The following is a 21,786-nucleotide window of genomic DNA, read 5'->3' as shown; positions in this document are numbered from 1 at the left end:
ATTACTGACACATGCATGTGAATAGGGCAGGTTCCAAGTTGTTTTAAGGTACCCCTTTCCCAATTTCTCGTACATGCCAGCCTGTATATATTTTTGGCAGTATTGAAACCTGAAGGTTGAGATTGGAATATTTATGATTCCGTGGATTATCCATTCACTGACAGGTCGTTCTGACATTGTCATTGGTAATCTTTCTAGTTTTTTAATACTCAAGATTGTATAATCAGCACCCTTTTGTGCCATACCGATTTGTCTATCAGTAAGGTTAAAGATTTGGAATAGTGACGTTGTGTTGATTAAACGCCAAGGCGCATAGCCTGAACGCAGATTTTGTAACGTCCAGCCAAGCTGTACAATAGAACGCAATTGTGACTGTCCATGTTGTAATAACAGTAAGTCTTGCGATAATATATCGATTGCTGAAGACACAATGCTGTCCAATGAAAAAATTCTGGAGGACAGAGTCATTAACCCATTGTCCACTACAGAAAGTGATTTTTCCAAATTGATACGGTCAATTTCCCGTATTCTTTCTGCTGTTTCAATTTGAGTAACCTTCCAGGCCTCATTGTATGCTGCATATACAGAGGCTGCTATGAAACGCTTTTGACGCTGTTTGCGTGGTCCCATTATGAAATCACGCAAGTCAGCACCATCAGTAAGTAAAGTTAGGTGTTGCTTACTTTCAGGCAGTGTGGGAGTTTGTAGCCATTGAAGGCATAATTTGCCCACACTGTAGGTTGTTATTATCCCTGGGTGATGTCTTTGGGGATATCTAGGGTCTGGCCTGGTCATTTTGAACCCCTGTGTTTTGTTCAGGAATCTGTCTTGACAGTTATTAGTATCTGTGCGCCAGATCAACCACTGCTTCCAATCAGGATGTGTTCTGTTTTGGTTTAATATATGGTTTACGTCTATCTCTTCATCTGTATCAGAGCTATTGCTAAACATTGTTGGCTTTGGAATCGACGGTTTATTTAAATCTTTGATTTTGGCTAAGCCAAGACAGGTGGTTTGTTGAACAGTGTCATTTAAAAAGATCATTTGTTCTGGGATCATGCAGGCTCTAAACAAGGCTTCTAAACCCTGTACTTGCCATTCTTTTGCACCCCAAACACTTTTCAAATCAACATTTTTGTCCCAATAATCAAATCCAAAGGTATTCATTTTTTCGAAGAATGAATCTGAATATATCAACTTTGTGTTGGTTATCATGGTTTTCATCCCTGTCTTGTTTGACAATTTAAAATAAAATGTTTCAGCATTACTTATGTTAAAACCTGAAAAATATGAATATTTGTCATAAACGGTTCTTGAGCTCCCTTTTGGAGGTGTAGCACAATGTTCCCATTGATTATAATTTAAAACATGTCTAGGTTGTGCTGATTTATGCAAAAAATGGTTACAATAGTGGTTATAGCAATACATACTATCATAATTTGTAGAACCTTGCAAATAATCATGTTTTGTAAACTTAGCAGACATTACTAAGTCAGACATCATGTTATTAATGCTTTCGAAGTCCCAATCATCAGCAAATGAGTTTGGTTTTGCAAAGTCACTCAAGGAGATCTTGATTTGGTGTGGATATTTCAGGATCTCGACCGGACCATAAATTTCATAGTCAGTGTTGTCCCAGGCTACCCCACCAGGTATAGGATTGGCTGTGAAGTTGGCTGAAGAAAGTTCTCTTTTCTCGACGTGTGAAGATGTGTGTGGTTTGAGGACCAGGTTGATGTTCTGACTTGCTGTGTCCATTTTAGCATATTTTCCCTCAATGAAGCGTCCCAAAGTAAATACCATGATGAGCCAAAGTATGAGGATAAATGCACCAAAACCCACCCAAAATTCAATCCATGGAGAAGTCAGATATGTTTCTTTCAGTTGGTTCAAAAGTTCCTTAGCTTTGTCTTTAAAGGATTTTGATGATGGCTGTGTCTTTGATTCACTGAGGCTTTCAGAGGAATCATCGAAGATTATGAAGTAGCCGGATGCAGTTCTGTCAATTGTTCCAATTGCTTCAGGATTTTTGTTTCTTGCATTTTCACTTGGTACTTCATTGTAGATTGGTGTGTCTCTGCTAAATGTTTTTATTTGGGTTTTCAGAGGTCTGAGTTCTATTGCATTGTTGCATAGTCCTTGTTGTTCTTCTGTAGGCGTTTCGAATGTGATGAGCCTCTTTGATAGGACCTCTGTACTGGTAGCAAACCTTGGTGTTCTGCTACTTATTGGGAGTCCACTTGGCCTACTGTTTGTTATCGGCCACATGTTGTGGTTTTACCAGGTCGATGGATACAACTCGGTTCTCCTTTTTTCCAGCAAGTGGCGGTAGTACAACTGATCTTGTCCCGTTGACAGACAAGACAGGAACTGCTTTTCTGTAAGAAGGCCCAAATTCCTTCTTTACCGCGATCTTCTCCCTGACTAGATCCCCGACTTTTGGAATCCAGACAGGTCTTGCTGGGACAGGTGGTGATTCTTCAGTGGTTGTTGGCTGTTGTTTCAACTGTATGTTGCTCAGGTCTTTTCTTGTTTTGTTTAAGTCCTGCAAAATAGCCAAACGGTCTTTGACATCAAAGCTTTTTTCTTTAACCACTGAAGTCTGACTGTCGAGGTCAGAGATAATCATTCTAGTTCCAAATAATAATTCGTACGGACTGAATCCCTTCAGAGAATTTCTTGGCAAGTTATTTAGACTACGTTGGACACTTATTAGATGTTTGACCCACCCAGCTCCCGAACCTAATACCTTCGCCGTTATAGATTGCTTTATGTCACGGTTTTTTCTTTCAACAATTCCGTTCCCCTCAGGGTGAAATGGACAAGAGTACCGCAATTGCACGCCCATGCTGACCATGGCCTCCTTATAAGCCCGAGAGCTAAAAGCAGGACCATTGTCCGAATGCAGCATGCCAATTGCGTATGTGCCGATAAAGACTCGCAAATCTTTTATAACAGTTCTGGCGTCAGCCGTTCACTGGGGCCACATCCATATAAATCTCGTGCATGAGTCCACTGCAACCAAGATATATTTATAGTTACCATCCCTTTGTAAGGGACCGCAGTGGTCTAGATAAACACAGGCTAATGGTTTATCCGAGATTAGAAGGGGTGTCTGCGCTGGACGTCTCACCGTTGATACTTTCATTTTTTGACATATTTCACATGCTAGAACATAGTTCCTTGTTTGTCTTCTCATTTGTGGCCACCAGTATCTCTGTTTTAATAATGATACTGTGGCTGAGACGCCAGCATGAATAGAAGCAAGCCCTTCGTGTGCCGCTATTATTAGTCCTAACCTATGTTCCATGTTTGGAATTGCCCTATCCCCCACTCCAGGGATTCGAGCAAAAGGAACATTGTTTGCATCAGTTATGTATGAGTATTTTACTGGAAAGCCTTTAGGGAGTGGTTCTATCGAATCCTTTTCTGAAGCGCTGACAGCTTGTAATATTTCGCTGTCTATTTTTGTTTTTGACCGGGTGACGGCAGCTACGGAAGCCGTTTGCACAGCTGCCTTCGCGGCCTCGTCAGCCAATGAATTCCCTGCAACGTGAACGCCATCACGTTGATGACTCAGTGTATGTATCACGTGAGTCTTTGGTAGTTCTTTTTGTAAAAGAGCTACTTGTTCCCAGAGCATTTTATGCTTGATTGTGCCACCTTTAGCATCTTTGAAACCGTTCTGAAGCCAGATCTGCAAATATTCATTATAAGATTGAACGCAATAATACGAATCGCACACTATGAGTGTGGGGAATTCTCGATCGGTATTTTCAAGCGCCATCTTGAATGCTAGTAGTTCAGCTCGCTGAGCTGTACAATCTCCTAGGGATTGTGTTTTAGTGAGGGTTGGTTTAAATTTCCCTTCGTGCCAACGACCTTTAACAATCGCGCACGCAGCACTGTAAGCTTGTTTACCCCCTACTGCGGGTTGTGCTGATCCGTCTGTATATATTATACAGCCGTATTGATCTAGAGGCAGAATTTCGGTTGGCGGAGGACATTCAAATTCATATTGGAGAAATTCTTGAGTTTTTAAGTAAGGATCAAATTCGTACACCACGTCTGTTGCAGCAAGAGAGTTAGCCCATTGTATCCATCTTGGATGGAGTGCTTTAGCATTTGGAATGCTTGCCTTTGTTACCGCCTCTAAGGCTGGTATTGGTGTCACGATTACTATTCGTTTACCTTGTGCCAGGGCTCGTTCTTTTGCTATAGCTGTCTGTGTGTGTTTGAGTCCAACTGGATCTTTTAAAGTCTGGTTTAATTAGATCATAAAGGGGTTTGACCCTTTCTGCGTAATTTGCAATGTAAGTTCTTCCGAAATTTAGGAAGCCTAGAATTGACTGTAGGTTTTTTAGTGTTTTAGGAGCTTGGATTACGGCACATTTCTCTAGGAAATTGTCTGCCAGGCTTTTGCCTTCACTTGATAACTCATATCCTAAGAATAGGACTGTTAGATGGGCAATTCTGGATTTTTTAAAGTTGAATTTGTAACCCTCTGCTGCGAACCCAAGTATTATGGTGTTCACTCTTTTCAAGTGAGTATCCAAGTCATCATCTGTTAAGTAAATGTCATCGACATAAGATAATGCTTCATCATCATATAGTTGTAGTAATTCTGTTACTCTCGCTGAGAATACCCCCGGGCTGTTCTTGTACCCCTGGGCTAACCGACAGAATTGTTTTTGAGTGCCATTTACTGAGAATGTAGTTAAATATCTGCTCTCTGGTGCTATGTTTTGACAAAAGAATCCATTGGAGATGTCCAAGGTTGTTTTGTATTTTTTGCGCACTATGTTATTCATTAGTGCAGCACTGTGTGAGTTTTGCACTGCAAAGGTTTTGCAACATGTGTTAAGGTGTCGGTAATCCAAAACTAGACGATATGAATTGTCTGGTTTGGAGACCGGGAACAAAGGATTGTTCATTTGTGAGGTGCAAGTTTCAATCACCCCCTGGTATTCTAGCTGATCTAGTATTTCATTTACCTGTTTTTTAGCTTCTTGCTTAATTGGGTACTGCCTTTGTGCAGTAGGTTGTGATTTTAACTGGATTTTGTGAGGAGGAGAATCCTCATCCCATCCTACATGATTTTTATATAAAGCAGGTGCTAAGGCCACTGCCCACTTTCTAGCAAGTGTGTATTTTTTATGAATCGGAATTTGATTCGAGAAGGCAGGCATAATTACTTCTTCGCCATGAGGGCACTCCCTGACAAACTCTGGTGGCCAGTCTTTTTCAGCTAGAAGGATATCATAGCCCTTGGAGAGATTATCCCAAAATAGTCCCCTTATTTTCCTAGTCTTATCTCCCTCTATACGTAATGTTATCTCGTATATCTTGTGGGGTTTGCTAACTCTGGTGTCTGCAGTTTCCACTTGAAGATATTCATTCGTGTCCACTGTCTCCAGATGATTCATAAGGACTTTGCGAGCTATGCTCACCTCTGCTGCGCTGTCTAGCATTGTCTGAGCCCACTCTCCGTTTTTCAGTTGTGTCCTCAGTATTCTCGGCATTGTTAACTACCTTGATACTGGCTACCTTCTTTTTTGGAAATTGTAATTTCTTTTTTAGCTGAGCAGGTTCCTTGTCTTTGGACTTGGTGTGCCCTTCTCTTTGTTCTGATCGTCCTCTTCTTTCCGATTTCTGCGAGGAATTCTGAAAAGATTGAGAGGGACGTGTATCAATGTCTTGATATCTATCAGGTTTTTTAATATTATCCCTATTTCTAAGGTTATATCTATTCCCAGAGGGGTCACTCTGCGGTGACCTCTGTCTTCGGTTTGGAGATTTTTCTCTTCGCCTAGGAGACCTTCCTCTGGACTGGAATTTCTTTTCTTTTGGATTGGATTGTTTGTTTCCATCCCAGTTCTTTTTTGGTGAATTGTTATTAAAAAATATTTTTTCTGGACTTTCAGTCAGTTGCGGTTTTACTGGTATTCCACCTAAACTATCTCTACCTAGTTCTTCATAGGATTTTTCTATGATTCTGGCAATTTCAGCTGGTTGGTCTGCTATATCTGTCTCTTTTAACCTCTGGCGGATCGCCACGTTTGCTGCTTCACCTTTTATGTTGGCTAATAATATAGCCGAGACCTGCTTGAAGTCTTTCAGTAATTTCATACCAAGAGTTAAAGCAGGCTCTGGACCGTATTCGTCTTGAATTTGTTTTAGCACATCTGGTATCACCGAAATGGATGAAACACCGTGCGTTTTTGTGTAGATGGAAGCAAAGACTGTACCCCAAGTGTCACAGTCCTCAATGTGTGGTGCGATTCCCATTGGGAGACATATAGTCAGTATCCTGTGTTTTTCTAATGGGGTGGTGTCAGGAAACACCGCCTCTATTTGGGTGATTTTTTGTGCCAACCAGAATGGTATTTGTTCCCGTTTAGCCGGTACTTTACCTAGGCAGGATTGGATGTTCTGTGGTGTAATTTTATTTGTGTTCCCCTGGTGAGGGGTCAGCTGTGGAAGTTTAATCGCTGGCTGAATTGTTGTAGTCCGCATTACATACTGTACTAATTGTCTATGAATTTTTAGTAATTGTTTTAGCTGTATTAACAGCTCTCCTGTAGACATTCCTTCGATGTCTGGGTGTGGTGTGTATACGGCTAAGACCGGCCACGTTGCTCCTGGTCTACCTAAAGGACCGAGCCTGGTGATGTGATTATTATGTATTAGGGCGCCATCAAATAAGAGCAAATGCTCTTGAAATTTGAGTGGTACTTCCACCTCCTCGAATGGAGTGTAAATGTCAGGTGGTACCTCTATTTTGTAATAGTGGAAGTACTTTGTTACAGCATTTGCTGCTGGAAAATGTATCCATGTATAGTATACCTCTGTCTGCCGATATTCGTGTGCCTCAATTACGAATATGACTGTACCACCTCTAGGTGTCAGTCCATTTTCTATAAGTTTTAAGGTTATAGATTTCCTTTTGGCGACCGGGATGAGTATTATATCCCCGTCCGCATTTAGTGCTGCAGTATCAACTGCTGCGATTTCAGCTGCTAATCTAACTGCTTCTCTTTCTTCATCACTGTCTCCCATTTTACTGACAGGATGGTATTATGTTTGTTTGCAGATCAGGTTTCTTATGGAAACAGAGATTAGATGCACAATATTTTGGAACAGTGTATCCTTCAACGTTGACTATACCAAGAACCATACATAGGAGTTCCCTCCTGCGAGGTTTTGGAGGATATTACCTTACACCCACTCCAGACGTCTTTGGAGTATTTGGGAAAAGGGGTCTGAGTGAGATAGCACGACTGAGTTACTCTAAATGTCTTACGTTAGTTTTATCGCCCTTTCCAAACGCGTTGGGCGCCATGTAGTGTAGCTCCTATCTTCCCAATAGGCTCTGCGCATTGGAATAATACCTACAGCAGTAAAGGCCTAGGCCAGACGTTAACTAGGTCTACTACTGTCGATACTAGACTTAAGTTTTGGGTTTGCCAGCGTAGCTCAGAGTTCGCTAGAAACTTTCTCGAATGTTCAAGGAGGAATTAACTTCCCTGATTAGACAAGAAGGGATTTAGTTTCTGACAACCATAGAACATGGCAACTTTGCTCTCCCCTAATCAAGAGTCAATCTCGAGAGTCGTGTGAGCACAAGGCAATTATTTTACTCAGTCAGTACGTGCATTCTTAGTCTCATCAGATTGTAGAGAAAAGGAAGAGACGGGCGTGTTCAATAAAAAGGTGTTATTTATTGATCAGTCTCTTTTCTCGTACAAGAGAAATGGATCGATATTATTGCAATACTTATAGTTAAGTAAAGTGCATACATTAAAAGCAATAGTATAAAATAATACTGTAAAAACATTGATATGGTTTCTGAGCCATATGATGTTTAAAATGATTAAAATATATTTACATACACATATACATTTGACTAAACGTACTCAACTGGTGTTTCTAAATACGCCTACCCCGTGTACCTGACCTAAGTCTAATGCGTGGGCGGGAATAGAAAGTTACAGTTTAAGTTAAGTTTGTTTTTGCCAAGTGAATAACTAAAGAATTCTCTGTGAGGGGTTATTCAGTTCTGTACCTGGAATTTAGGATGAATGAGGAATGGTATCTCTTTCTCTGCTCTCGATATTCCAGGCCGCCTGCGAGGGCTGCCCGAAAGCGCCGGTGCTGGGTCTCTCGGCAGGAGATAGCAGCGCGTCTCTCAGCGCGTCAGGAAGGCGGGGCTGCGCCAGCGGGCTCTGCTCTGCTTCTGGGCTTCGGCAAGTATGGCTGCTCCGTCTCGTCACCACGCGTGTGTTTGCATAGGGCAAGATCGGCAATATTTATACCTTAAAGGTGCCGAGATTGACGTAAGGATGGACATAGATACGTCAATAAAGATGTCATACGACTTGCTCGTTAGCACATTCTTTACTAAAGTTCTCTGTGAAATCAAAACAATGGCCGCACGGATTTTCCAGGTTGTCATAGGTTTGATTTGTTATGAGAACGTCGTATGCCTTATCAGGGGCTGGAGGAATGTCGCTTGTCTAATTAGATCTCAAGCGTTATGACCTAATCAGATAACACGTTCCTGTGCCGTAGTGTGACTGCGTCAGATAACGGTATCTGCATCATGGGGGCTTGTCTTGCCTCATGGGCTGACTGTTAGTTAACTTGATAGTTAGTTTAACCAGAATAGGGTCAGGAATAGGGGGATCAATTCAGAACCTATAGGAATACATGACAGGACTGGACTGTTCCCATGAGGCACAGGGTCAGAGCTGATTTGCATATAGCCAGTGTCTAACCCAGGGTGGTGTGGAGTGCAAAAAAACGATGGATTTAGGCCCAGATCCTTGTACTGGGGTGAATGTATGACATTGTTCTACATTCTGTCCATCAACTGTGTTTTTTGCAATTTTCACCCCGAGTGGGCTGGGTATGCTCAGACGTGAGTCCCAGGCTCTCCACACCACTGGAGTCAAGCTATCCAGGCTGATGAAGGCTGATAGCCAGAAACCGGTCCTTGGATGCTTGATTACGGTCTGGGAAAGACATGGCTTGGTAGTTCGGACTGGACTGTTCCCATGAGGCACAGGGTCAGAGCTGATTTGCATATAGCCAGTGTCTAACCCAGGGTGGTGTGGAGTGCAAAAAAAAACAATGGATTTAGGCCCAGATCCTTGTACTGGGGTGAATGTATGACATTGGTCTACATTCTGTCCATCAACTGTGTTTTTTGCAATTTTCACCCCGAGTGGGCTGGGTATGCTCAGACGTGAGTCCCAGGCTCTCCACACCACTGGAGTCAAGCTATCCAGGCTGATGATGGCTGATAGCCAGAAACCGGTCCTTGGATGCTTGATTACGGTCTGGGAAAGACATGGCTTGGTAGTTCGGACTGGACTGTTCCCATGAGGCACAGGGTCAGAGCTGATTTACATATAGCCAGTGTCTAACCCAGGGTGGTGTGGAGTGCAAAAAAACGATGGATTTAGGCCCAGATCCTTGTACTGGGGTGAATGTATGACATTGTTCTACATTCTGTCCATCAACTGTGTTTTTTGCAATTTTCACCCCGAGTGGGCTGGGTATGCTCAGACGTGAGTCCCAGGCTCTCCACACCACTGGAGTCAAGCTATCCAGGCTGATGAACGCTGATAGCCAGAAACCGGTCCTTGGATGCTTGATTACGGTCTGGGAAAGACATGGCTTGGTAGTTCGGACTGGACTGTTCCCATGAGGCACAGGGTCAGAGCTGATTTGCATATAGCCAGTGTCTAACCCAGGGTGGTGTGGAGTGCAAAAAAACGATGGATTTAGGCCCAGATCCTTGTACTGGGGTGAATGTATGACATTGTTCTACATTCTGTCCATCAACTGTGTTTTTTGCAATTTTCACCCCGAGTGGGCTGGGTATGCTCAGACGTGAGTCCCAGGCTCTCCACACCACTGGAGTCAAGCTATCCAGGCTGATGAAGGCTGATAGCCAGAAACCGGTCCTTGGATGCTTGATTACGGTCTGGGAAAGACATGGCTTGGTAGTTCGGACTGGACTGTTCCCATGAGGCACAGGGTCAGAGCTGATTTGCATATAGCCAGTGTCTAACCCAGGGTGGTGTGGAGTGCAAAAAAACAATGGATTTAGGCCCAGATCCTTGTACTGGGGTGAATGTATGACATTGGTCTACATTCTGTCCATCAACTGTGTTTTTTGCAATTTTCACCCCGAGTGGGCTGGGTATGCTCAGACGTGAGTCCCAGGCTCTCCACACCACTGGAGTCAAGCTATCCAGGCTGATGATGGCTGATAGCCAGAAACCGGTCCTTGGATGCTTGATTACGGTCTGGGAAATACATGGCTTGGTAGTTCGGACTGGACTGTTCCCATGAGGCACAGGGTCAGAGCTGATTTACATATAGCCAGTGTCTAACCCAGGGTGGTGTGGAGTGCAAAAAACGATGGATTTAGGCCCAGATCCTTGTACTGGGGTGAATGTATGACATTGTTCTACATTCTGTCCATCAACTGTGTTTTTTGCAATTTTCACCCCGAGTGGGCTGGGTATGCTCAGACGTGAGTCCCAGGCTCTCCACACCACTGGAGTCAAGCTATCCAGGCTGATGAAGGCTGATAGCCAGAAACCGGTCCTTGGATGCTTGATTACGGTCTGGGAAAGACATGGCTTGGTAGTTCGGACTGGACTGTTCCCATGAGGCACAGGGTCAGAGCTGATTTGCATATAGCCAGTGTCTAACCCAGGGTGGTGTGGAGTGCAAAAAAACGATGGATTTAGGCCCAGATCCTTGTACTGGGGTGAATGTATGACATTGTTCTACATTCTGTCCATCAACTGTGTTTTTTGCAATTTTCACCCCGAGTGGGCTGGGTATGCTCAAACGTGAGTCCCAGGCTCTCCACACCACTGGAGTCAAGCTATCCAGGCTGATGAAGGCTGATAGCCAGAAACCGGTCCTTGGATGCTTGATTACGGTCTGGGAAAGACATGGCTTGGTAGTTCGGACTGGACTGTTCCCATGAGGCACAGGGTCAGAGCTGATTTGCATATAGCCAGTGTCTAACCCAGGGTGGTGTGGAGTGCAAAAAAACGATGGATTTAGGCCCAGATCCTTGTACTGGGGTGAATGTATGACATTGTTCTACATTCTGTCCATCAACTGTGTTTTTTGCAATTTTCACCCCGAGTGGGCTGGGTATGCTCAGACGTGAGTCCCAGGCTCTCCACACCACTGGAGTCAAGCTATCCAGGCTGATGAAGGCTGATAGCCAGAAACCGGTCCTTGGATGCTTGATTACGGTCTGGGAAAGACATGGCTTGGTAGTTCGGACTGGACTGTTCCCATGAGGCACAGGGTCAGAGCTGATTTGCATATAGCCAGTGTCTAACCCAGGGTGGTGTGAAGTGCAAAAAAACGATGGATTTAGGCCCAGATCCTTGTACTGGGGTGAATGTATGACATTGTTCTACATTCTGTCCATCAACTGTGTTTTTTGCAATTTTCACCCCGAGTGGGCTGGGTATGCTCAGACGTGAGTCCCAGGCTCTCCACACCACTGGAGTCAAGCTATCCAGGCTGACGAAGGCTGATAGCCAGAAACCGGTCCTTGGATGCTTGATTACGGTCTGGGAAAGACATGGCTTGGTAGTTCGGACTGGACTGTTCCCATGAGGCACAGGGTCAGAGCTGATTTGCATATAGCCAGTGTCTAACTCAGGGTGGTGTGGAGTGCAATAAAACGATGGATTTAGGCCCAGATCCTTGTACTGGGCTGAATGTATGACATTGTTCTACATTCTGTCCATCAACTGTGTTTTTTGCAATTTTCACCCCGAGTGGGCTGGGTATGCTCAGACGTGAGTCCCAGGCTCTCCACACCACTGGAGTCAAGCTATCCAGGCTGATGAAGGCTGATAGCCAGAAACCGGTCCTTGGATGCTTGATTACGGTCTGGGAAAGACATGGCTTGGTAGTTCGGACTGGACTGTTCCCATGAGGCACAGGGTCAGAGCTGATTTGCATATAGCCAGTGTCTAACTCAGGGTGGTGTGGAGTGCAAAAAAACGATGGATTTAGGCCCAGATCCTTGTACTGGGCTGAATGTATGACATTGTTTTACATTCTGTCCATCAACTGTGTTTTTTGCAATTTTCACCCCGAGTGGGCTGGGTATGCTCAGACGTGAGTCCCAGGCTCTCCACACCACTGGAGTCAAGCTATCCAGGCTGATGAAGGCTGATAGCCAGAAACCGGTCCTTGGATGCTTGAATACGGTCTGGGAAAGACATGGCTTGGTAGTTCGGACTGGACTGTTCCCATGAGGCACAGGGTCAGAGCTGATTTGCATATAGCCAGTGTCTAACTCAGGGTGGTGTGGAGTGCAAAAAAACGATGGATTTAGGCCCAGATCCTTGTACTGGGCTGAATGTATGACATTGTTTTACATTCTGTCCATCAACTGTGTTTTTTGCAATTTTCACCCCGAGTGGGCTGGGTATGCTCAGACGTGAGTCCCAGGCTCTCCACACCACTGGAGTCAAGCTATCCAGGCTGATGAAGGCTGATAGCCAGAAACCGGTCCTTGGATGCTTGAATACGGTCTGGGAAAGACATGGCTTGGTAGTTCGGACTGGACTGTTCCCATGAGGCACAGGGTCAGAGCTGATTTGCATATAGCCAGTGTCTAACCCAGGGTGGTGTGGAGTGCAAAAAATCGACGGATTTAGGCCCAGATCCTTGTACTGGGGTGAATGTATGACATTGTTCTACATTCTGTCCATCAACTGTGTTTTTTGCAATTTTCACCCCGAGTGGGCTGGGTATGCTAAGACGTGAGTCCCAGGCTCTCCACACCACTGGAGTCAAGCTATCCAGGCTGATGAAGGCTGATAGCCAGAAACCGGTCCTTGGATGCTTGATTATGGTCTGGGAAAGACATGGCTTGGTAGTTCGGACTGGACTGTTCCCATGAGGCACAGGGTCAGAGCTGATTTGCATATAGCCAGTGTCTAACCCAGGGTGGCGTGGAGTGCACAAAAACGATGGATTTAGGCGCGGATCCTTGTACTGGGGTGAATGTATGACATTGTTCTACATTCTGTCCATCAACTGTGTTTTTTGCAATTTTCACCCCGAGTGGGCTGGGTAAGCTCAGACGTGAGTCCCAGGCTCTCCACACCACTGGAGTCAAGCTATCCAGGCTGATGAAGGCTGATAGCCAGAAACCGGTCCTTGGATGCTTGATTACGGTCTGGGAAAGACATGGCTTGGTAGTTCGGACTGGACTGTTCCCATGAGGCACAGGGTCAGAGCTGATTTGCATATAGCCAGTGTCTAACCCAGGGTGGTGTGGAGTGCAAAAAAACAATGGATGTATGCCCAGATCCTTGTACTGGGGTGAATGTATGACATTGTTCTACATTCTGTCCATCAACTGTGTTTTTTGCAATTTTCACCCCAAGTGGGCTGGGTATGCTCAGACGTGAGTCCCAGGCTCTCCACACCACTGGAGTCAAGCTATCCAGGCTGATGAAGGCTGATAGCCAGAAACCGGTTCTTGGATGCTTGATTCCGATCTGGGAAAGACATGGCTTGGTAGTTCGGACTGGACTGTTCCCATGAGGCACAGGGTCAGAGCTGATTTGCATATAGCCAGTGTCTAACCCAGGGTGGTGTGGAGTGCAAAAAAACGATGGATTTAGGCCCAGATCCTTGTACTGGGGTGAATGTATGACATTGTTCTACATTCTGTCCATCAACTGTGTTTTTTGCAATTTTCACCCCGAGTGGGCTGGGTATGCTCAGACGGGAGTCCCAGGCTCTCCACACCACTGGAGTCAAGCTATCCAGGCTGATGAACGCTGATAGCCAGAAACCGGTCCTTGGATGCTTGATTACGGTCTGGGAAAGACATGGCTTGGTAGTTCGGACTGGACTGTTCCCATGAGGCACAGGGTCAGAGCTGATTTGCATATAGCCAGTGTCTAACCCAGGGTGGTGTGGAGTGCAAAAAAAACGATGGATTTAGGCCCAGATCCTTGTACTGGGGTGAATGTATGACATTGTTCTACATTCTGTCCATCAACTGTGTTTTTTGCAATTTTCACCCCGAGTGGGCTGGGTATGCTCAGACGTGAGTCCCAGGCTCTCCACACCACTGGAGTCAAGCTATCCAGGCTGATGAAGGCTGATAGCCAGAAACCGGTCCTTGGATGCTTGATTACGGTCTGGGAAAGACATGGCTTGGTAGTTCGGACTGGACTGTTCCCATGAGGCACAGGGTCAGAGCTGATTTGCATATAGCCAGTGTCTAACCCAGGGTGGTGTGGAGTGCAAAAAAACGATGGATTTAGGCCCAGATCCTTGTACTGGGGTGAATGTATGACATTGTTCTACATTCTGTCCATCAACTGTGTTTTTTGCAATTTTCACCCCGAGTGGGCTGGGTATGCTCAGACGTGAGTCCCAGGCTCTCCACACCACTGGAGTCAAGCTATCCAGGCTGATGAAGGCTGATAGCCAGAAACCGGTCCTTGGATGCTTGATTACGGTCTGGGAAAGACATGGCTTGGTAGTTCGGACTGGACTGTTCCCATGAGGCACAGGGTCAGAGCTGATTTGCATATAGCCAGTGTCTAACCCAGGGTGGTGTGGAGTACAAAAAATGATGGATTTAGGCCCAGATCCTTGTACTGGGGTGAATGTATGATATTGTTCTACATTCTGTCCATCAACTGTGTTTTTTGCAATTTTCACCCCGAGTGGGCTGGGTATGCTCAGACGTGAGTCCCAGGCTCTACACACCACTGGAGTCAAGCTATCCAGGCTGATGAAGGCTGATAGCCAGAAACCGGTCCTTGGATGCTTGATTACGGTCTGGGAAAGACATGGCTTGGTAGTTCGGACTGGACTGTTCCCATGAGGCACAGGGTCAGAGCTGATTTGCATATAGCCAGTGTCTAACCCAGGGTGGTGTGGAGTGCACAAAAACGATGGATTTAGGCGCGGATCCTTGTACTGGGGTGAATGTATGACATTGTTCTACATTCTGTCCATCAACTGTGTTTTTTGCAATTTTCACCCCGAGTGGGCTGGGTATGCTCAGACGTGAGTCCCAGGCTCTCCACACCACTGGAGTCAAGCTATCCAGGCTGATGAAGGCTGATAGCCAGAAACCGGTCCTTGGATGCTTGATTACGGTCTGGGAAAGACATGGCTTGGTAGTTCGGACTGGACTGTTCCCATGAGGCACAGGGTCAGAGCTGATTTGCATATAGCCAGTGTCTAACCCAGGGTGGTGTGGAGTGCAAAAAAACGATGGATTTAGGCCCAGATCCTTGTACTGGGGTGAATGTATGATATTGTTCTACATTCTGTCCATTAACTGTGTTTTTTGCAATTTTCACCCCGAGTGGGCTGGGTATGCTCAGACGTGAGTCCCAGGCTCTACACACCACTGGAGTCAAGCTATCCAGGCTGATGAAGGCTGATAGCCAGAAACCGGTCCTTGGATGCTTGATTACGGTCTGGGAAAGACATGGCTTGGTAGTTCGGACTGGACTGTTCCCATGAGGCACAGGGTCAGAGCTGATTTGCATATAGCCAGTGTCTAACCCAGGGTGGCGTGGAGTGCACAAAAACGATGGATTTAGGCGCGGATCCTTGTACTGGGGTGAATGTATGACATTGTTCTACATTCTGTCCATCAACTGTGTTTTTTGCAATTTTCACCCCGAGTGGGCTGGGTATGCTCAGACGTGAGTCCCAGGCTCTCCACACCACTGGAGTCAAGCTATCCAGGCTGATGAACGCTGATAGCCAGAAACCGGTCCTTGGATGCTTGATTACGGTCTGGGAAAGACATGGCTTGGTAGTTCGGACTGGACTGTTCCCATGAGGCACAGGGTCAGAGCTGATTTGCATATAGCCAGTGTCTAACCCAGGGTGGTGTGGAGTGCAAAAAAACGATGGATTTAGGCCCAGATCCTTGTACTGGGGTGAATGTATGACATTGTTCTACATTCTGTCCATCAACTGTGTTTTTTGCAATTTTCACCCCGAGTGGGCTGGGTATGCTCAGACGTGAGTCCCAGGCTCTCCACACCACTGGAGTCAAGCTATCCAGGCTGATGAAGGCTGATAGCCAGAAACCGGTCCTTGGATGCTTGATTACGGTCTGGGAAAGACATGGCTTGGTAGTTCGGACTGGACTGTTCCCATGAGGCACAGGGTCAGAGCTGATTTGCATATAGCCAGTGTCTAACCCAGGGTGGTGTGGAGTGCAAAAAAACAATGGATTTAGGCCCAGATCCTTGTACTGGGGTGAATGTATGACATTGGTCTACATTCTGTCCATCAACTGTGTTTTTTGCAATTTTCACCCCGAGTGGGCTGGGTATGCTCAGACGTGAGTCCCAGGCTCTCCACACCACTGGAGTCAAGCTATCCAGGCTGATGATGGCTGATAGCCAGAAACCGGTCCTTGGATGCTTGATTACGGTCTGGGAAATACATGGCTTGGTAGTTCGGACTGGACTGTTCCCATGAGGCACAGGGTCAGAGCTGATTTACATATAGCCAGTGTCTAACCCAGGGTGGTGTGGAGTGCAAAAAACGATGGATTTAGGCCCAGATCCTTGTACTGGGGTGAATGTATGACATTGTTCTACATTCTGTCCATCAACTGTGTTTTTTGCAATTTTCACCCCGAGTGGGCTGGGTATGCTCAGACGTGAGTCCCAGGCTCTCCACACCACTGGAGTCAAGCTATCCAGGCTGATGAAGGCTGATAGCCAGAAACCGGTCCTTGGATGCTTGATTACGGTCTGGGAAAGACATGGCTTGGTAGTTCGGACTGGACTGTTCCCATGAGGCACAGGGTCAGAGCTGATTTGCATATAGCCAGTGTCTAACCCAGGGTGGTGTGGAGTGCAAAAAAACGATGGATTTAGGCCCAGATCCTTGTACTGGGGTGAATGTATGACATTGTTCTACATTCTGTCCATCAACTGTGTTTTTTGCAATTTTCACCCCGAGTGGGCTGGGTATGCTCAAACGTGAGTCCCAGGCTCTCCACACCACTGGAGTCAAGCTATCCAGGCTGATGAAGGCTGATAGCCAGAAACCGGTCCTTGGATGCTTGATTACGGTCTGGGAAAGACATGGCTTGGTAGTTCGGACTGGACTGTTCCCATGAGGCACAGGGTCAGAGCTGATTTGCATATAGCCAGTGTCTAACCCAGGGTGGTGTGGAGTGCAAAAAAACGATGGATTTAGGCCCAGATCCTTGTACTGGGGTGAATGTATGACATTGTTCTACATTCTGTCCATCAACTGTGTTTTTTGCAATTTTCACCCCGAGTGGGCTGGGTATGCTCAGACGTGAGTCCCAGGCTCTCCACACCACTGGAGTCAAGCTATCCAGGCTGATGAAGGCTGATAGCCAGAAACCGGTCCTTGGATGCTTGATTACGGTCTGGGAAAGACATGGCTTGGTAGTTCGGACTGGACTGTTCCCATGAGGCACAGGGTCAGAGCTGATTTGCATATAGCCAGTGTCTAACCCAGGGTGGTGTGAAGTGCAAAAAAACGATGGATTTAGGCCCAGATCCTTGTACTGGGGTGAATGTATGACATTGTTCTACATTCTGTCCATCAACTGTGTTTTTTGCAATTTTCACCCCGAGTGGGCTGGGTATGCTCAGACGTGAGTCCCAGGCTCTCCACACCACTGGAGTCAAGCTATCCAGGCTGACGAAGGCTGATAGCCAGAAACCGGTCCTTGGATGCTTGATTACGGTCTGGGAAAGACATGGCTTGGTAGTTCGGACTGGACTGTTCCCATGAGGCACAGGGTCAGAGCTGATTTGCATATAGCCAGTGTCTAACTCAGGGTGGTGTGGAGTGCAATAAAACGATGGATTTAGGCCCAGATCCTTGTACTGGGCTGAATGTATGACATTGTTCTACATTCTGTCCATCAACTGTGTTTTTTGCAATTTTCACCCCGAGTGGGCTGGGTATGCTCAGACGTGAGTCCCAGGCTCTCCACACCACTGGAGTCAAGCTATCCAGGCTGATGAAGGCTGATAGCCAGAAACCGGTCCTTGGATGCTTGATTACGGTCTGGGAAAGACATGGCTTGGTAGTTCGGACTGGACTGTTCCCATGAGGCACAGGGTCAGAGCTGATTTGCATATAGCCAGTGTCTAACTCAGGGTGGTGTGGAGTGCAAAAAAACGATGGATTTAGGCCCAGATCCTTGTACTGGGCTGAATGTATGACATTGTTTTACATTCTGTCCATCAACTGTGTTTTTTGCAATTTTCACCCCGAGTGGGCTGGGTATGCTCAGACGTGAGTCCCAGGCTCTCCACACCACTGGAGTCAAGCTATCCAGGCTGATGAAGGCTGATAGCCAGAAACCGGTCCTTGGATGCTTGAATACGGTCTGGGAAAGACATGGCTTGGTAGTTCGGACTGGACTGTTCCCATGAGGCACAGGGTCAGAGCTGATTTGCATATAGCCAGTGTCTAACTCAGGGTGGTGTGGAGTGCAAAAAAACGATGGATTTAGGCCCAGATCCTTGTACTGGGCTGAATGTATGACATTGTTTTACATTCTGTCCATCAACTGTGTTTTTTGCAATTTTCACCCCGAGTGGGCTGGGTATGCTCAGACGTGAGTCCCAGGCTCTCCACACCACTGGAGTCAAGCTATCCAGGCTGATGAAGGCTGATAGCCAGAAACCGGTCCTTGGATGCTTGAATACGGTCTGGGAAAGACATGGCTTGGTAGTTCGGACTGGACTGTTCCCATGAGGCACAGGGTCAGAGCTGATTTGCATATAGCCAGTGTCTAACCCAGGGTGGTGTGGAGTGCAAAAAATCGACGGATTTAGGCCCAGATCCTTGTACTGGGGTGAATGTATGACATTGTTCTACATTCTGTCCATCAACTGTGTTTTTTGCAATTTTCACCCCGAGTGGGCTGGGTATGCTAAGACGTGAGTCCCAGGCTCTCCACACCACTGGAGTCAAGCTATCCAGGCTGATGAAGGCTGATAGCCAGAAACCGGTCCTTGGATGCTTGATTATGGTCTGGGAAAGACATGGCTTGGTAGTTCGGACTGGACTGTTCCCATGAGGCACAGGGTCAGAGCTGATTTGCATATAGCCAGTGTCTAACCCAGGGTGGCGTGGAGTGCACAAAAACGATGGATTTAGGCGCGGATCCTTGTACTGGGGTGAATGTATGACATTGTTCTACATTCTGTCCATCAACTGTGTTTTTTGCAATTTTCACCCCGAGTGGGCTGGGTAAGCTCAGACGTGAGTCCCAGGCTCTCCACACCACTGGAGTCAAGCTATCCAGGCTGATGAAGGCTGATAGCCAGAAACCGGTCCTTGGATGCTTGATTACGGTCTGGGAAAGACATGGCTTGGTAGTTCGGACTGGACTGTTCCCATGAGGCACAGGGTCAGAGCTGATTTGCATATAGCCAGTGTCTAACCCAGGGTGGTGTGGAGTGCAAAAAAACAATGGATGTATGCCCAGATCCTTGTACTGGGGTGAATGTATGACATTGTTCTACATTCTGTCCATCAACTGTGTTTTTTGCAATTTTCACCCCAAGTGGGCTGGGTATGCTCAGACGTGAGTCCCAGGCTCTCCACACCACTGGAGTCAAGCTATCCAGGCTGATGAAGGCTGATAGCCAGAAACCGGTTCTTGGATGCTTGATTCCGATCTGGGAAAGACATGGCTTGGTAGTTCGGACTGGACTGTTCCCATGAGGCACAGGGTCAGAGCTGATTTGCATATAGCCAGTGTCTAACCCAGGGTGGTGTGGAGTGCAAAAAAACGATGGATTTAGGCCCAGATCCTTGTACTGGGGTGAATGTATGACATTGTTCTACATTCTGTCCATCAACTGTGTTTTTTGCAATTTTCACCCCGAGTGGGCTGGGTATGCTCAGACGGGAGTCCCAGGCTCTCCACACCACTGGAGTCAAGCTATCCAGGCTGATGAACGCTGATAGCCAGAAACCGGTCCTTGGATGCTTGATTACGGTCTGGGAAAGACATGGCTTGGTAGTTCGGACTGGACTGTTCCCATGAGGCACAGGGTCAGAGCTGATTTGCATATAGCCAGTGTCTAACCCAGGGTGGTGTGGAGTGCAAAAAAAACGATGGATTTAGGCCCAGATCCTTGTACTGGGGTGAATGTATGACATTGTTCTACATTCTGTCCATCAACTGTGTTTTTTGCAATTTTCACCCCGAGTGGGCTGGGTATGCTCAGACGTGAGTCCCAGGCTCTCCACACCACTGGAGTCAAGCTATCCAGGCTGATGAAGGCTGATAGCCAGAAACCGGTCCTTGGATGCTTGATTACGGTCTGGGAAAGACATGGCTTGGTAGTTCGGACTGGACTGTTCCCATGAGGCACAGGGTCAGAGCTGATTTGCATATAGCCAGTGTCTAACCCAGGGTGGTGTGGAGTGCAAAAAAACGATGGATTTAGGCCCAGATCCTTGTACTGGGGTGAATGTATGACATTGTTCTACATTCTGTCCATCAACTGTGTTTTTTGCAATTTTCACCCCGAGTGGGCTGGGTATGCTCAGACGTGAGTCCCAGGCTCTCCACACCACTGGAGTCAAGCTATCCAGGCTGATGAAGGCTGATAGCCAGAAACCGGTCCTTGGATGCTTGATTACGGTCTGGGAAAGACATGGCTTGGTAGTTCGGACTGGACTGTTCCCATGAGGCACAGGGTCAGAGCTGATTTGCATATAGCCAGTGTCTAACCCAGGGTGGTGTGGAGTACAAAAAATGATGGATTTAGGCCCAGATCCTTGTACTGGGGTGAATGTATGATATTGTTCTACATTCTGTCCATCAACTGTGTTTTTTGCAATTTTCACCCCGAGTGGGCTGGGTATGCTCAGACGTGAGTCCCAGGCTCTACACACCACTGGAGTCAAGCTATCCAGGCTGATGAAGGCTGATAGCCAGAAACCGGTCCTTGGATGCTTGATTACGGTCTGGGAAAGACATGGCTTGGTAGTTCGGACTGGACTGTTCCCATGAGGCACAGGGTCAGAGCTGATTTGCATATAGCCAGTGTCTAACCCAGGGTGGTGTGGAGTGCACAAAAACGATGGATTTAGGCGCGGATCCTTGTACTGGGGTGAATGTATGACATTGTTCTACATTCTGTCCATCAACTGTGTTTTTTGCAATTTTCACCCCGAGTGGGCTGGGTATGCTCAGACGTGAGTCCCAGGCTCTCCACACCACTGGAGTCAAGCTATCCAGGCTGATGAAGGCTGATAGCCAGAAACCGGTCCTTGGATGCTTGATTACGGTCTGGGAAAGACATGGCTTGGTAGTTCGGACTGGACTGTTCCCATGAGGCACAGGGTCAGAGCTGATTTGCATATAGCCAGTGTCTAACCCAGGGTGGTGTGGAGTGCAAAAAAACGATGGATTTAGGCCCAGATCCTTGTACTGGGGTGAATGTATGATATTGTTCTACATTCTGTCCATTAACTGTGTTTTTTGCAATTTTCACCCCGAGTGGGCTGGGTATGCTCAGACGTGAGTCCCAGGCTCTACACACCACTGGAGTCAAGCTATCCAGGCTGATGAAGGCTGATAGCCAGAAACCGGTCCTTGGATGCTTGATTACGGTCTGGGAAAGACATGGCTTGGTAGTTCGGACTGGACTGTTCCCATGAGGCACAGGGTCAGAGCTGATTTGCATATAGCCAGTGTCTAACCCAGGGTGG

This window comes from Lissotriton helveticus, chromosome 1_1 (genome assembly GCF_964261635.1).
Source record: "Lissotriton helveticus chromosome 1_1, aLisHel1.1, whole genome shotgun sequence".
NCBI lineage: Eukaryota > Metazoa > Chordata > Amphibia > Caudata > Salamandridae > Lissotriton > Lissotriton helveticus.
The sequence above is the reverse complement of the archived record's forward strand: the minus strand, read 5'-3'. Positions refer to the sequence as shown.